Source organism: Hylobates moloch, unplaced genomic scaffold, assembly GCF_009828535.3.
Source record: "Hylobates moloch isolate HMO894 unplaced genomic scaffold, HMol_V3 SCAFFOLD_22, whole genome shotgun sequence".
In the NCBI taxonomy this organism is placed as follows: Eukaryota; Metazoa; Chordata; class Mammalia; order Primates; family Hylobatidae; genus Hylobates; species Hylobates moloch.
In genome coordinates this window covers 41,163,331-41,180,285 of record NW_026652297.1, presented here as the reverse complement: position 1 = coordinate 41,180,285, position 16,955 = coordinate 41,163,331, and positions in this window count along the sequence as shown.

Below are 16,955 nucleotides of genomic sequence, written 5' to 3'. Positions count from 1 at the left end.
CTCATTTGTTTTTATGGTCTCCACAATACCCAGTAAAGCTCCTATTCAAGGTGATTAGCATAAGACAATTAGGGTAGTCCCATCCTCCTTCCTACAGTAATTGGTCCAAGTAACACAGATTTAAACCAATGACTACCTGTCAGTTTCCTATGCACAGGAATAATTGATTCATGGGTGTCCCAGTTAGTGCAAAGTTCAGAATATTTATGTGATGAGATGTTAATAAGGATTCATGTAACGCCAGGTAATCTTGGCTGTCATTTGAACCCATGAAAAAAAGCAAACTTGAGTGTTGGAAATTGCAGGAAATGAGAATAGTAATAGCCAGAGTCTAATAAAAGTATATTGGAAGTCAATGTATGTTGAACTTATTGTTTAAGCCAGTTTGGGTAAGGTTTCCCTGTTTTTTTTTCCTGCCTATGATGATAAAAGTTATGAAATAATTTTTAAGTCTAATCATTTGGAGGGTTTTTTAAAAATCTGTTTGTTTTGTTTTTATAAATTAGTCTGGATACTTTGATACTAAACCTGCTATGCATGTGCAAATATGTTTTCAAAGTTTACCATTTGTCTTTTAACCTAGTTTATAGAATAATTTTTTTGCCACATAGAAGGTTAGAACCAGGATTTGTTAGAGCATAAATGTTATGCAATTTCCAGGGCCGTCTTTAGGAAAAAATACATAACTATAAAAGGAATTTTAGATAAAATGTAAAATTTTTAATGAGGAAAAACTAAAAATATAAAATAGATTATAAATAAAAATATCACAAAATCTTATTTTTTTCATATATCAAATATTTTATAACATTTTATAGCAAGAAGATAGAAAGATAATTTAGTCTTTTCTATAGCTTTATTAGTTAAAATTTGTATTGTATAACTGAAAGTTGAGATTCATAAAACCAGAGATTTTAATAAACTCACTGTTTAGAGAACTGTTATGAACTTGGATTCTGTAAGCACAGGAATCCTGATAAATTTTATTTTATCCAATTCCTAAGAAGGGAAAAAAAGCATGGTGAGTTTATAATTATACATACTTATTAATATACATTAATAAGCATATTTCCAACAGGAGACAAATTCTGTTTTGACTAGGCATTGGTGCATTGGTGAAAACCAAATCCTCTGTAAATTTTATGTCTCTGATACGTGCAATAATTTTCCATAAGCTAGGTCTGGCTCTGTAATTTCCATAATTCTTTGTTTCCATGCACACAAGTTATTGCAAATCCTCTAAATAAATGCCAATTAACTCTAACCTAACTCCTAACTACATCCTCCTCTCAACACTACTTTAGCCAAACCCCAAAAAGTGTTCTGGCCAATCCAGGAAGCAAATGTGACAAAAGGAAAGTTTGAGTGCAAGGAGAGGGGATGTAAATGAGGGGTTCGCAAACTTTTTCTGTAAAGGGCCAGATAGTAAGTATTTTAAATTTGGGGAACCTAAGTCCTTTGTAAGAGCTATTCAACTCTGTCATTGTAGCACCAAAGCATCACAGATAATATGAAAATGAATAAGTGTGTTGTGTTCTAATAAAATTTTATTTAGAAAAACAGTGGACTGGATTTGCCCAATGCTGATTGTAACCATCTCACATAAATATCTGACTCCTGGGGAACATTTAAGGCCCCTGGTGGCCCCTGAAGGGTGTTGTTAAATCTTAAACATCATCAGCCTTAAAGTAAATCCTCCTCGGAATAAAAATATTACCATTTTTTATTTTTTCATGTTTCTTGCTTTCTATGACTTGTTTTTAATATTTTCTTTCAGAAGGTTTAAAAGACTTGTGTGTGTGTTTGTGTCTTTATTCCCTGTGGAATTTATTGTTTTGAAGGGTGTGATGTGAGGATCTACTTTTTATAACATTTTACATTTTCCTAGGAACATTTATTGAATAATTTGTCTCCCTACTAATTTGAAGTGCTGCTTCTATCATAATATTGAATATTGAACTCTGACTTTTTTCCTTTTATTAAGATATCTTAATTCCTTCAATAAATTTAATATTGTCTCCATAAGGAATAAAGGCCTAATACATTTTTGTTAAGTTAATTTCAAGATATTTTGACATTTTTGTAGCTTCAGTAAATAGAATCTTTTTTTTCCTTGCTACAATTTTGAATGTGTTCTTTCAGGAGTATGCAAAGGTAATGGCTTGTATGTACTGATTATGCATCAGGCCATGTCTTAGTTCCAATATAGTTTTTTTTTTTTTTTTCAATTGATTCTGTTGAAGTTTCAAGGCAGATGATTATGTTGTCTGCAATAAATTTTAAGCTATTTTGTCCTGTATTTTAATTTTTATTTTTGTTTCCATATCAAGGTTATGCTAGCTTGTAAAGTGAGTTGGGTAGCCATTTATCTTTTTATACATCTTTTTAAATTTTCTAGAACTGTAAAAAAATTGAATTATCTATTCTTTCTTTTTTGATGTCATTATACAGAATTCATCTATAAATTATGAGTGGTGTGTTTCGAATGGTAAATCTTTGAGTATCACATACATTCTTGTTAAAGAAATGATCCAAGGAGAATAAAAAAATTGATTATACCATTAAAAATAAATAGAGATAGGGCCTTGCTATGTTGCCCAGGCTGTTCTCAAAATCCTGGCCTTAAGTGATCCTCCTGCCTCGGCCTCCTAAAGTGCTGAGATTTCAGGCATGAGTCACTGTGCCCAGCCTGCTGTCTCTTCTTAAATCACATTTCCATTTTTGCTACTGTTTACATGTGTTTTTATTTTTGTTTTCCTTCAGCATACTTCTCAAGAATTTATTAATCTTTTAAAAAGTCGATTCTGTTTATATACTCTTATGTCCATTTGCTTAATTTTTAATTTTTCTTTGTAATTTTCTTCTTTTAGTTTTAATATATTCTTTAAATTAAAAGATTATCATTTATTTTCCCGTTATTTAAAAACTGATTTAATATGGCACAGTTTTTCCTGAGTATTGCATTGTTTGTATTCTATAAATTTAATGTATATTACATCCCTTGTTTACTTTTCTAGGTATTTGTTAATTTTCATCTTTGTTTCTATTCTACATATTTTATGTGTATTATATCCCTTGTTCACTTTTCTCAGTATTTAACTTTCATCTTAACTTTATTCTTCAATGTTTTAACTATACAAAACAGAGTTTTAAAATATGATATTTTTAAGCTATCTTTCGTGGAGTGATTTCTAATTATATTTCATCAGACATGTCTGATGTTTGGTTTATATGATATCAACATTTTGGAATTTGTTGAGGTTCTTTTTCTTCATGCTATGTGTTCAAATTTCTCAAATGTTTCATGTGTATTTGAAAATATGTATTCCGTGCTTGTTGAGTTTGGTGAGCAATGCATTGGTATTTATATTCTCATGAATATTTCCCAGTCTCCACTCCTTGACACACTGGAAGATTTTATTTTCCTACCCCCTTAAACTCAGCCATGACCCAGTTACTTGCTTGTGAGAATACAATGTGAGTGGAAGTGACACGTGTTCCTCTTCATGGTAACAAAATGGCTAGTGCCCAATTCTCTGTGCTGTCTTCCGCTGTTTCTGTGGTCCCTGAGGCTCCACTTTGAGACTGTGGCATCCAAAGATGGTGGAGGGCAAGGTGTGGTGATCATGCCTGTAATCCCAGCAATTCGGGAAACCAAAGCAGAAGGATCGCTTGAGCCCAGGAGTTCCTGATAGCAGTAAGCTATGATCACACCACAGCCCTCCAGCCTGGGACACAAAGTGAGACACTATCTCTTAAAATAACAACAACAACAACAACCACAAAATGGTGGAGCCTCTCTCAGCCTGATTCCCCAAGTATTAACTGTGCAGAGCAGAGCTCTCTGGTGAGACATTGGAACACATAGCATGAATGAGAAAAAAAATAATTTTTTAAGCTCTGAAATTTGGGGATTATTTGCTAGTGCAATGTATCATCAATTACCTTGGTATGATAATACCAATGTATGCCATTATAACAAGTAGCCCCAAAATTGTGGTGGTCTTTAGCAGCAATGGCTCACCTCTTACTTATGTGGGTTAGCCTATGGATTTGGCTTTGGATTTTCATCCTGGACCCAGGATGAAGGAGCAGTCCCTCTGAGACATTGCTGATCCCACTACATAGGGAAAAACAGAGCTGCTGGTATGCACAATGGCTCTTTAAAACTTGTGCCCAGAAGCAGCAGCACGTGCCACATCCACTCTATTGCTTTGGCCAAAGAGCACATCATGTAGCCACGCTTGGTGTCAATGGGATAGAAGGATTATAGTTCTATTAGGATGGGCCTAGTAGGAAAGAACTGGTAAGGAAGGCAGCAGATATTTTGAGAGTAATGAACTCTAACATATGCAATATAGCCTAGTCCATATCCAGTTCAGAATACCTCATTTTCTATTTCTATCTGATATCTCAGTTTTACAAGAAATGTATTAAATTCTTACAGATTGATTGTGGGACTGACTATTCCTTTTGAGGTTGTATTAGTTTGTCTTTGTATATTTTAAAGCAATATTGCAATATGCATACTTGCTTCATGGTTTATATCTTACTAATGAATTACGTTTATAACTGAAAAAATATTTTCCTTTGTCCTTTATTGAGGTTTTTGCCTTAAATTTTATCCTCTGTGATAATATTACTGCACAAGCTTATTTTTTACTATTTTTACCAATTTATGTTGTAAATAAATTAAAGACAAGGTTCTAAAGCCAAACTACCTTGGTTCTAATCCTGGCTCTGCTACTTAACTACCTGTGTGAGTTAGAGCAAGGTGACTAACCTCTCTGTGCTCCAGTTACCTTGTCTATAACAGAAATAATAATGTCTACTTCCTGGAATCTTACATGGCATGTGGTGAGAACTATATGAGTATTTACAGGTTTTTTTAAAATTATTTGAACAATGTCTTTTGTAAACAAAAAGTGGCAAAATTTGGTTTGCTTTATGACTCCGAAAATTTTAGTAGATTCATTTAGCCTAGTCACAGTTATTATAATTACTAACATTTTTGGACTTATTCTTTTTTTCTTAGTCTTTACATTTACCATGCCTTCTCTATCTTTGTCCATTTTTCTGCCTTTTCTTGAATGTATTAAATTTCTTTTATTCTATTCTTCTGTATTGGTTTAAACGCTGTTTGATTTCTATTCTTGCAAGCATTTTAACGTTGCACTTGTACTGAAGTTAATATTTTCCAATAAAATTTGTTTTAATCAATATCGCTATACTTCTACCTTAGTCTTCACCTCCCCTCCCATGTTCACCCAATAATATTTTTTTGTCTTAGATGGCAAGAACAAATCCTTTCTCTAAACAAGTAATGCTTTATTAAGTTGGTAAAATTTACTAATCTGTATTTTTACTACTGCTTTCTATATATCTCACTATCCACTTGGCATAATTTTTCTTTTTATTAGATTACACTACTGTCAACTTTTAAAAATGAAACTCCTGAAAGACACCCTCATGCTTATGAATTGCCAATTCTTCTTCAATCCAGTCCCATCGCTATTTAATCACCCAGGGCCAGGGCTATCTCACAGTTTCTTTTGCCCTGAAATTTTCCCTTCTATTTCTGAGCATGATTATGTATTCCCTTAACATTTTTTACCATAATTTGAAATATTTGACAGGAGGGACAACTGTTTTATGTTTTTTCTGATCCATTTTGAAATCATAATTATATCTAAGACAATTTTAAGAGTATTTGGTGACAAATGATGAAAAGATTTCAAGGCTATTGATCAGTGTCTAGAAAATCCCAATTATAAATATATCTCTTCTAGTTCATGAGCTACCAAATCTATTTCAAAAATTTTACTACTGTGTTTTCTGAATGCTAATGGTACTATCAGATTAGAAACATAAAACACTATATTTTATGACTACTTAAGAATTCACCAAGTCATAGAAATGGCTATAGTCAAATTTAGTTTAATTTCTTATTACCAAAGGCCTAATACTTAATATTCATTTATTTTCCTTATTATGAGCAATCTAGGAAGATGTGAAACCATGTAGGAACAAGAGAAACATTGATGGTGATAAATTCTAGTGTCAATGAAATGATATTTGTAAAAACATTTCTCAGTTAATCTCTTTGTATTTCCATCTCATCTAACAGAATTACACCATAGCCAGCATCATCTTTCTCAGGTGCAGATCATATGGTGCCAAAGCTCTCCACTGGTTCCCATGTGTAGTTGGAATTTATCTCATGTCACTCACCATAATAATCAACATTATGGTCCCTACTTATTTTCCAGGTGATGTTCAAATTGATCTAAATGCTTCCCCTGAACTTGTCCACACATTCTTGTATTTATGCCTTAGTTAATACTATTAAGAATTACAGTCCTGTGTTTTTCCAAAATTTCTGATGATTCAAATATTACGAATGATTTAGGACTTCATCACAGTAATAAATACTCCATGAAGTCTTTTGGATTTCCTCAACTGTTTATAAATTTTCTGGTTTATCCATTTCAGGAGAGCCTGTTTCTTTGATGACATTTATTCATCTCTATCTAATAACATAATTTTGTATAACAATATTGTCTACACCTCTCTCACACACATACCACCTTCACATTATATATTTCTTAGGAGCCTAAAGAATGTCCACCTCAGCCTCGACAGTCCCTATAGACATTAGGATAGCATCTTCCTTTTTTAGGAATCTCTGAATACATTTATGAATTGAACTGAATTGTATGTTATGTCTTACCTGTACATCTCCATATATGTGCATATTTGACAAGTAGATTAGCTATGGATGGGACATTGCTTTTTTAATTTCAAATGAAAAAATGGGATTTTAACAGTTTTAACCTGTGCTAGTCTACCTTTAGCCAAATTTCCTACAGCTGCCTCCATGGGAATTTGAGTCACCATATTATAAATAATGACCTCAACATCAACTCCCTGAAATTAACTTCTAAGTTGAAAAACACATAATGAATGCAAAGTATCAGACAAATCTCAATGCAAGAATATATCTTTGGTAAAGGTGCTGAGAGAGAGAGATCCCACAGAAATGTTTTAATTTGTTGATGAGTGCTAAATACAATTTGTAATCTCTGAACATTTGGTAAAACCCGTTTATTTTGCTGATTAGATATTTCAATGAGTATTTGGGGAAAAGAAAGTCTCAGATCAATTCTAAAGTTGTGTTCAAATGTGGGCTTGCTTTGCTAAGATGAATCTAAGCTAAACTGTCAAGTCTTCTCTCTTGCTGTTGGTGATGTCTCAGTCCTCCCACGGGTGGTGCAGATATGAGGATAATGCATTTATACCTGGGTAGAACTGCATAAATGGAGAATGTCACATCTAGAAGAAATTTAGAGACTGACCAATCCTATTTTCTAAGCTTTGCTTTTGTCATTTCTAAAATGGGAATTTTAAATACAAATATTATAAAAATAATGTATTAAAACCTTCAAATATCAAAAAAGAAAAAAAATTCCAACAGGTGATTATCTTAACCTTTGTTAATGATATAAGAAATAAATCTTGATTGAAAATAATTGTACAACCTGGATTTTCTTAGGTCTTATATTTTGATAGCTCTAGGCTTTGCCTGCCAAGGCAGGACATCCAGTCCTCTTCTAAATTTCATTGTTATTCCTGGAAGTTCTTCAGAATAGATCACACGTGTTCTTAAATAGTCCATTCTAAAAACATGCAGTGTGGATTTTGCTCTGCTCTGTGATCCCTTGTTGATATCTCCTCCTTTAAAGCCTCTTTAAAGTGCCTCCCATTCCTGCTTATTCGTTGTGCATCAGGACTGAGCTATATTAGCCCTAAGGGTGCTGTTTCTCAAGCTCACAAATCCAAAATCTATTGAAGTGCCACCCACAGGCCTCCAAACACTGAAGCAACACTGTATTCCCAGAGAGGTGTGGAGGATCTCCTCTTCACTCTGTTGACATGTGTCACTAAAAATAAAACAGTACTGGGCCGGGTGCGGTGGCTCACGCCTGTAATCCCAGCACGTTGGGAGGCAGAGGCAGGTGGATCACGAGATCAGGAGTTCAAGACCAGCCTGGCCAACATGGTGAAACCCCGTCTCTACTAAAAATACATAAATTAGCTGGATGTGGTGGTGGGTGCCTGTAATCCCAGCTACTCGGAAGGCTGAGGCAGGAGAATCACTTGAATCCAGGAGTTAGAGGTTGCAGTGAGCTAAGATCGCACCACTGCACTCCAGCCTGGAGATAGAGCGAGACTCTGTCTTAAATAAATAAATAAATAAACAGTACTCTTCATCAGCTGAAGTAGCGGAAAAATCACCTAATAATAAGTAATGCAGACATTTAATACATTCCTTAGGAGGAAGCCTGGCTCATCCCATCCTTTCGTTTTTCTTTAGCCAGTAGGCAATGTCACCTATTTTGGTCACATAGTAACTGCAGGAGCACAGCACTTCACATTATCACACAACAACCTCTATCAAGGATAATTATAAACTTTGAAATCAGCAAAAAAGAATACTGCATTTCCTGTCTACTGTACCCTTTTAGCTTTCACTGTCTTTCAGCTACCTTATAATTTTGTAAATTATAAAACACTGAAAATATTACACATGATTTTTGTCCACAGAAATGCAAATGAATTGTGTCCAGTGGAATGCACTTGTCAACTTTTATATATAATGGTTTTGCAACAATTTGTAAATTTATTTTAACATTTCTGAGGTGTGCTTTTTAAATTTTCCGTTGAATCAATTGTAACATTGTATTTGTTTCCTTATTAATGACATTTGTGTTCTTTTTATGTTTGTATGACAGTTATGATTTTACCTTTTTATTTTTTTATTATATTCTAACACATCTCAGGAAGCAAGGAAGAAGTACAGGGCTAGCCATTCTTAGAAGACATTTCTCTCTTTAAAAAAACATTATTAGTATTATATTGACTAAAACTATATTTTCACTTCCATTGGCTAATATATTTTCTGATTTTCTTAATGCAACAAACTTTCCTCTAGCCTCCTTTTCAACTTTTGTTTTTCTAGTTTTCATTCAATAGAAGCATAATAGTTGTATACATGTATGAGGTACATGTGATATTTTGATACAAGAATACAACGTATAATGATAAAATCTGGGTAATTGAAATATCCATCGCCTCAAACATTTATCATTTCTTTGTGTTGAGAACATTCCAGATCTTCTCTTCTAGCTATTTCCAAGTACACAATAAATCATTATTAACTGTAGTCACCCTATGGTGCTATCAAACACTAGATCTTATTTCTTCTACCTAACAATGTATTTGTGCCCATTAACCAACTCCTATTCATCCACCCCTTCCCACTACGCTTCCCAGCAATCAAAGCAAAAACTGACAAATGGGAAGACATCAAGTTAAAATGCTTCTACACAGCAAACAATCAACAAAGTGAAGAGACAAACTACGGAGTGGGAGAAAATACTTGAAAACTATTCACCCAACAAGGGATTAATGACCAGAATATATATAAGGAACTCAAGCAACTTAATAGAAAAAAGAAAACCTCCAAATAATGTGAATTTAAAAATAGGCAGAAAGTCTGAATAGACATTTCCCTTTTTATGAAGGAATATTGGTCAGACCTGGCTCACATGGCCATCACTGACTTTAAGGGAGAGTGCCAAATTATTTGTCATTTTCAAGTGGAAATGGAATGTCATTTTCAAATGGAACGGAAAATTTTCAAATAATCCGTCTTGCTAGGAAGCAAGATGGATGGGTGTGAATGTGTGTGGCTTGGGATCGCCCAGCTCATAGAGTTCTGTAGAAGAGTTCCTTGAGCTTCTGCCTGAAATCCTTCTCTCCAGAAGTTGCAGACTAAGTTTTTGGAGCCTAATTTCTTAAGGAAAAAAAAAAGTCTTAGACATAACTTACGCAGTTCTCTAAATAGTCTTCCCTCTTAGACACGTGTGCATTCTTCTAATCTTCCCAAATTTCCCCAACCCCATAAGTAGGCTTTTGGTAAGTTTGCCACCTGAGCTCATCAATCATGTTTGGTCTTGCCTCAAAAGTGGTGGTAAATACAGCTTGCACTCAAGGTTGGAGTTCTGATGCCCTGGTAAGAAAAACAGCACCATCTTCTTCCTGGAGGTAGCTCACCAGGTGGTGGGAATAGTAGCAAGGAGCAAATGGAAACCCGAAATTTGCTTCCAACACTAGTAGAGTAATAATGACTGACACAAAAAGAAAAATTCTGAAAAAACAAAGAAGATACCAGATTTATACTGTCAAGATGACTCAACCAAAATTTACTCTCTATGGTCTCAGTTTTGTCATCTGTAAAATAAGTGTTGAGTTAGATAAAACCTGTGAACTTGCAGTGAAATATGACGTGATTTTACACAATTTAATTCTTTCCGGTACCATCTTTAAAACATAGAGAAATAAAGCTGACCATTAAACTAAACAAGAGGTATAGAGAAGCTGCCAAATGTAAGATTATTATACTTTTCTCAGAAAATGTTTCCCAATCAATCCACACTAAAATTGTGAGATACCAAGTCACGTTAGAGAGAATATCAGGCAGGGCCATTGCCTCTAACAACTGTGTGACATCAGTAAACTTACCTTGTCTTAGCCTCCAAGTCCAGAGGGCTTAGACTTAATACCTAATGTCTCTTCTAGCTCTGAAATATTATGCTGTAGGATGTGCTTCTTTCTAGCTCTCATGTTTTCACTAGACTCTCAACAAAGAATTCGTGTTCAAAGTAACACTTCTCTCCACTGCCATTTAAAGAGGAAAACAAAGTCTGATGATAAAAGACAAACCATAAGAAGATCAAAAAGCATGCATTTCAGTTTATTATATCAGCCTTTATCAGGCAAGTGCATTCTTGAAGATCTAGAACAAGTTTGTTCAACCCACAGCCTGTGGGCCACACGTGGCCCAGGACAGCTTTGAATGTGGCCAACACAAATTCGTAAACTTTCTTAAACATTATGGGATTTTTTGTGTGATTTTTTTTTTTTTTAAAGTTTTTGTATGTTCTAAAACAATTTTTTTTCCAATGGGCCAAATGTAAAATTTTACAACTAATCTATCATTCAAAACCTGGTTAGCATTATTTTTTTATCTTTTCTTTCAATATATATATATATATTTTTTATATATATAAGTTTTTTTATATATATTTTGTATATACATATATATATTTATTTATTTTTTTTTTTTTTTTTTTTTTTTTGAGTGAATCTGTCTTCCGACACCAGGTGAGTGCAATGGCAAATTTTCCTGGGTTCAAGCGATTCTCCTGTCTCAGCCTCCTGAGTAACTGGGATTACAGGCACACGCTGCCATGCCCGGCTAATTTTTTTTGTATTTTAGTAAAGATGGAGTTAAGATGGGGTTTCACCGTGTTGCCCAGGCTGGTCTCAAACTCCTGAACTCAGGCAATCCACCTGCCTCAGCCTCCCAGAGTGCTAGGATTACAGGCACGAGCCACCGTGCCCAGCCTTGTTGCAATATATTTTTAAAAACCTTGAATTTTAAACATTAATCATATTGGAATTGTAGTCACATATAATATTTTTATATATAGGAAAATACATACTACAAATGAATGGAAATCTCATAACTGTAATATTGATAGAATAAAGCCAGACCCCAAAAAAGACATGTCATATGATTCCATGGATATAATGTTCAAAAACAGGCAAAAGTAATATGTAGTGTTAGAAGTCAGGATAGTGGGGAGGGTGTAATGACTGGATGGGGACAAAAGAGGAGGCATGTATGATCCTGGTGATATTTTACTTCTTAATCTGGATGCTGGATATACTAGTATGTTCATTTCATTGAAATGCATTAAGCTGTACACCTATGATTTGTGCATTTTTCTAGGTTTTTATTATGCTTCAATAAAAAATATTTTAAATGGGTAAGTACTATGTTGATCTATTGAGATTCAGAGAGTGAATAAGAGTGTTCATTTTTATCATTTTAGAGATGATTTAGTCAGGAATGGTTTAATTATCTTTGATCATTAATCAAGAGGGAATATATTATTAATGTTTCCTAATTTTTTAATACTAAGTTACATACAAATATTTAAAGTGGTTTTCTGAGTAGTTGGATTGTGGCTAGTTTTTATTTTCATCTTTCTAGTTTTTTATAGTTTCTAAATTCTCTACCTCAGACATGCATTAATTCTATGTCCATAAAATCTGTATTTATACAAAACTTACTTTTACATAAAAGAAAATAAATTAACACAAAATAATTGTTAGAAGAGAGGCTTTCTTTTGTTAGAAAGTCTTCACATATGGTGGACAGATGGTCAGAAGCTACTGAGACTGATTTGTTTTTCAAGGTGAAAATTACATATTGATGATGCTGCCTTTTCTTTTTGTAACTGAAGAATTTTAACAAAATATATGGCACCAAAATATAAGAAAGACCATGTAGTTCTCTGGCAATCACTATTTTTGTCCAACTTCAGAGGCTTACCCAAAGAACTTTTGTAGCTTCATAAAAACTATTTATGACTCTAATGCATTTGGTGAGGAATCTACACTCATGGTGTAGTTGGTACAGTTTGCTCATTTCAATAGCACCTAATACTCTTTTCCTTTTATGTGCCGGGCTCTCTTGCTAGAGAATTAGAGATGTCATATTCTCATGCTAATGACACTTAGAGAGAATTATGTTGGGCCACTCGTGGTTGATATTAAATATTTTACTGTGACTGTTTAAATCTCTAAATGTAGACTGAGCATATAAATTATTTATTTAAAAAAAACTGCTATAGATGCTCAGCATTAGCCTTTGTTATTCCTTCTCACTTCTCTCTTCCTTCCAACTTTTCTGCTCTGTATTCTATTATTACCACACCCCCTCCCCAAGCTCTGCATATTGCTCATAGATTACAAGTCTGTGATGAATCAACCCCTTGGTCAACATGAACAACAGTCAAGGGTGGTAACTAATGTTACCCGCAGGGAAAGTTTGTGTGGGAACAAACCACAAATAAGAGTACTAATTAGAATAATTATGACCATTATGATTTTAAGTAACAGCATGGTATTGCAGTTGTGCTAGTATCCAGAGCTGTCACATTTGCAAACAGCATAATTACGTAAGTTAAGATTTAGAAGTATTACCAACTATGGAAAATGGCCGTTTCTTTAAACCCAGGGTACATATACATCCATATACATCCAGAATATTATGGTGTCACAGAAGTCTGACTAATACACAAAGTTTAAGAAAAGAAGATTCAAATTTTTAGACTGGGCACCGTGGCTCATGCCTGTAATCCCAGCACTCTAGGAGGCCAAGGAGGGTGGATCACCTGAGGTCAGGAGTTCAAAACCAGCCTGGCCAACATGGAGAAACCCTTTCTCTACTAAAAATACAAAAATTAGCCAGGCACGGTGGCGTGCACCTGTAATCCCAGCTACTTGGGAGGCTGAGGCAGGAGAATTTCTTGAACCTGGGAGGTGGAGGTTACAGTGAACTGAGATCGTGCTACTGCACTCCAGCCTGGGCGACAGAGCAAGACTCCATCTCAAAAAAAAAAAAAAGAAAGAAAGAAAGAAAGAAAGAAAGAAATTTTTAGTTAAAAATTTTGTATTATTCACTTACAATCTCAAGGAGGTATTTCTTTGTGTACAGACTGACTGACTTCTCTGATGATAAGAAATAGTTGTGATAATTATATTAATAATAATAATAATGCAATACTCTTCTGATTATTTGCAAATAGCAAGTAATTTAATTCCCTAAGACCTATATGCATGAGTAACTACTACTACTCGCATTTCGCAGCTTAAAATACTAAAACACATAGAGATTAAGTAATTTGCCCAAGGTCACACATAGTCAGCAGCAGAGCTAGGATGTGAACCCAGGCAGTCTGGATTTGAAGCCTGTGCTGTTAGATATTAGGCAACATATCATAAATTAGCACTCTTCTATTTGTGCTGTGAATCCATTCAAGTTTTGGAGGAAGGAAGAGTCTTTACAGCATATTCAGAGAAAAGTCTTCATCGTTATTTCTCTATTGCTTCAGAGGGCTTCCCTGTTCATGTTTATGACACACAAATGGCTCATACATAGAATTTGGCCTTATGTAACTACAAGGTAAACGTCGATTTGTCAATAGAAACACCTCCTTCACAAGCTGAAGGTCACAGAAAAATACCACCCTGGGTTGGGAAGCACGGCTGTCTGAAGCACTGAGGAATTCAGGTGGTGAGTGTAGAGGAAATTAAGCTGCATAGTGCTATGCCTCTTGGCAGAATACACTCTCTTACAGTTGGAGCTGCAATAGTTTGAATTCACTCTCTTTTCTGGTTGATGCTGGGTGTCTGGGTACCTATTCTGAGCCCTGTCTGACTTCTGGTTGTTTTTTGAGAATAATAAATATTCTAACATAAATATGTTGGATACTGAACATGAATATGGAACTGTTTCAGGAGGAAAGAATGGAAAACTGGCATCTGCAGATAACTGTGAAAATACTTAGAACAAATCTCCTTCAATGTGCCTATGAACAACCTGGGAATCTTGCCGTAGGTGTGGCTAGTTGTAAACGTGGCCACAGTTCTCCATCTCTCCTTATGCCCATGTCCTTCACAGCATGACTCTGCAGCCCCTACCAACAAGGGATAGAAGCTCTTTGCCTTCTATCTGAATCTACTTTGGCCTGTAGCTTGCTTTAACCAACAGAATATGATGAAAGTTAAATTATGCTACCTCTAGGCTATTTCCTTTCTTAGAATGTTACAACTACCATGGAATAAGCCCAAGCTAACCTGCTGGAGAATGAGAGGCCACATGAAAGAAAACCAAGGTACCCCACATGATAGTCAAACATCTAGAAGCAGAGCCATCTGGCTCACCTACAGGTTACTGTAGTAGATGCATGAGGGAACCTAGCCAGGATGATAAGAACCTCCTGGCCAATCCATATACTCATGAACAATTATAAATGACTGTTGTTTTGAGCCACTGTGTTTTGCGGTAATTTACTGCACAGTGATACTTTACTGATATAGTAGGTCTAGACTGGGGTTTGATATCCTACATTTCAAACAAGATCCAAGATGTTACTGATGCTTCTGATTGGTGAACCACACTGAGTAGCAAGGCTGCGGGACAGGAAGTGGAAAACTATGTAGCCTATGCCCCAAATTCAGCCTACAGCTTGTTTTTGTATGACCAGTGATCTAAGTAAGAATAGTTTTTATATTCTGAAAGAATGAAGAAGAAGAAGGAGGAAGAAGAAGAAGAAAGAGAAGAGGAAGAAGAAAGAAGAAGAAGAAGAAGAAGAAGAAGAGGAAGAAAGAAGAAGGAGGAGGAGGAAGAGGAGGAGGAGGAGGAAGAGGAGGAGGAGGGAGGGAGGGAAAGGAGGAGGAGGGGGAGGAGAAGGAGAAGGAGGAGAAGAGCAGGAGGAGGAAGGGGAAGAGGAAGAGGAGGAGGAAGGGGAAGAGGAGGAGGAGGAGGGGAAAATGGGAGGAAGAAAGAGAAGAGAGGAAGAAGAGTCATAGAATATGTAGCCCACAAATCCTAAAATATTTACTATCTGACACTTTAGAGAAAAAGTTTATCCACTCTATTCTAAGATATACTAAGAATCCTTTACCTTGCAAAATATAAACAGACTTTAAATCTTTACATGGGTTCTGAGTTGTGCATTCAGCTTTATATGCCCTGGACATCTAGACGTATAGAAATTCCACACATGTTTGGAGTGTTGATGAATAATACAATGAATGAATGAATGCACCAGTTTTCCTGGACTGACATTGCAGGCAGCCATCCTTATCATCGCCCTCCTGTAATGATAGAAAAACATAGCAAATCTTTGCCTGGAACATTTACAACAAAGCTTCTCTTTCAGTGACACCTCCATGGCAATGTTCCACCCTCCCCTTATGTCTCACAATACAGGAATTCAAAAGAATTTTGCTTAAGTGGCCAAGTCTTTGCTCAAGTTGCCCTCTTAATAGATTTTAGCACCTCCTTGAAATTCTCTGGGCAGCACCTCTCTCCTATTATCAAAGTGGTGGCTAAGACATTAAAGTGAGAGAAGAGGTAAAGTTAGGTCTAAAATCAAGTCAGAAGTGAGGTAAGGCCAGGCACAGTGCCTCCTGCATGTGATCTCAATGCTTTGAGAGGTCGAGGTGGGAGTCTTACTTGAGCTCAGGAACGTGAACCAGCCTGGGCAACATAGTGAGACAACATCCCTAATTATTTTTTAATTAGCCAGGCATGGTTGTGCACACCGGTAGTGCTAACTACTAGGGAGTCTGATGCAGAAGGATCATTTGAGTCCAGGAGTTTGAGGCTGCAGTGAGCTAGGATCACACAACTACTCTCCAGATTGGGCAACAGAGCAAGACCCTACCTCTTAGCACTTTGGGAGGCCGAGGCGGGTGGATCACCTGAGGTCAGGAGTTCGAGACTAGCCTGGCCAACATGGTGAAACCTCGTCTCTACTAAAAATACAAAAATTAGCTGCACAGTGGTGGGTGCCTGTAATCCTAGCTACTTGGGAGGCTAAGGCAGGAGAATCACTTGAACCCGGGAGGCGGAGGTTGTGGTGAGCCGAGATTGCGCCACTGCACTCCAGCCTAGGCGACAGAGTGAGACTCCATCTCAAACAAACAAAAAAGAAGTGAAGTGAGGTGGAGGGAGGGTTAGTTATACTAACAGAGAAAATAGTAAAGGGATGAGGTACAATGTGCTGCTGATGAATTTTGCATTTTAGTGAACTATGTATGTGTATGTTTATGTGTATATATACACATGCACACACATGTATCTTGCATGAATTTCAGTTTTCTGGAAATCATACTATACATGAATCGATGTAAGGTTTGCAAATCTAAATTCAGTATTGATAACAGCTTTAAATCCTGTCCTTTCAACTTCTTCTGTATAATTATACCAAATAAAAACTCAACAGCCACACAGATGTGGTAGGATTGGGAGC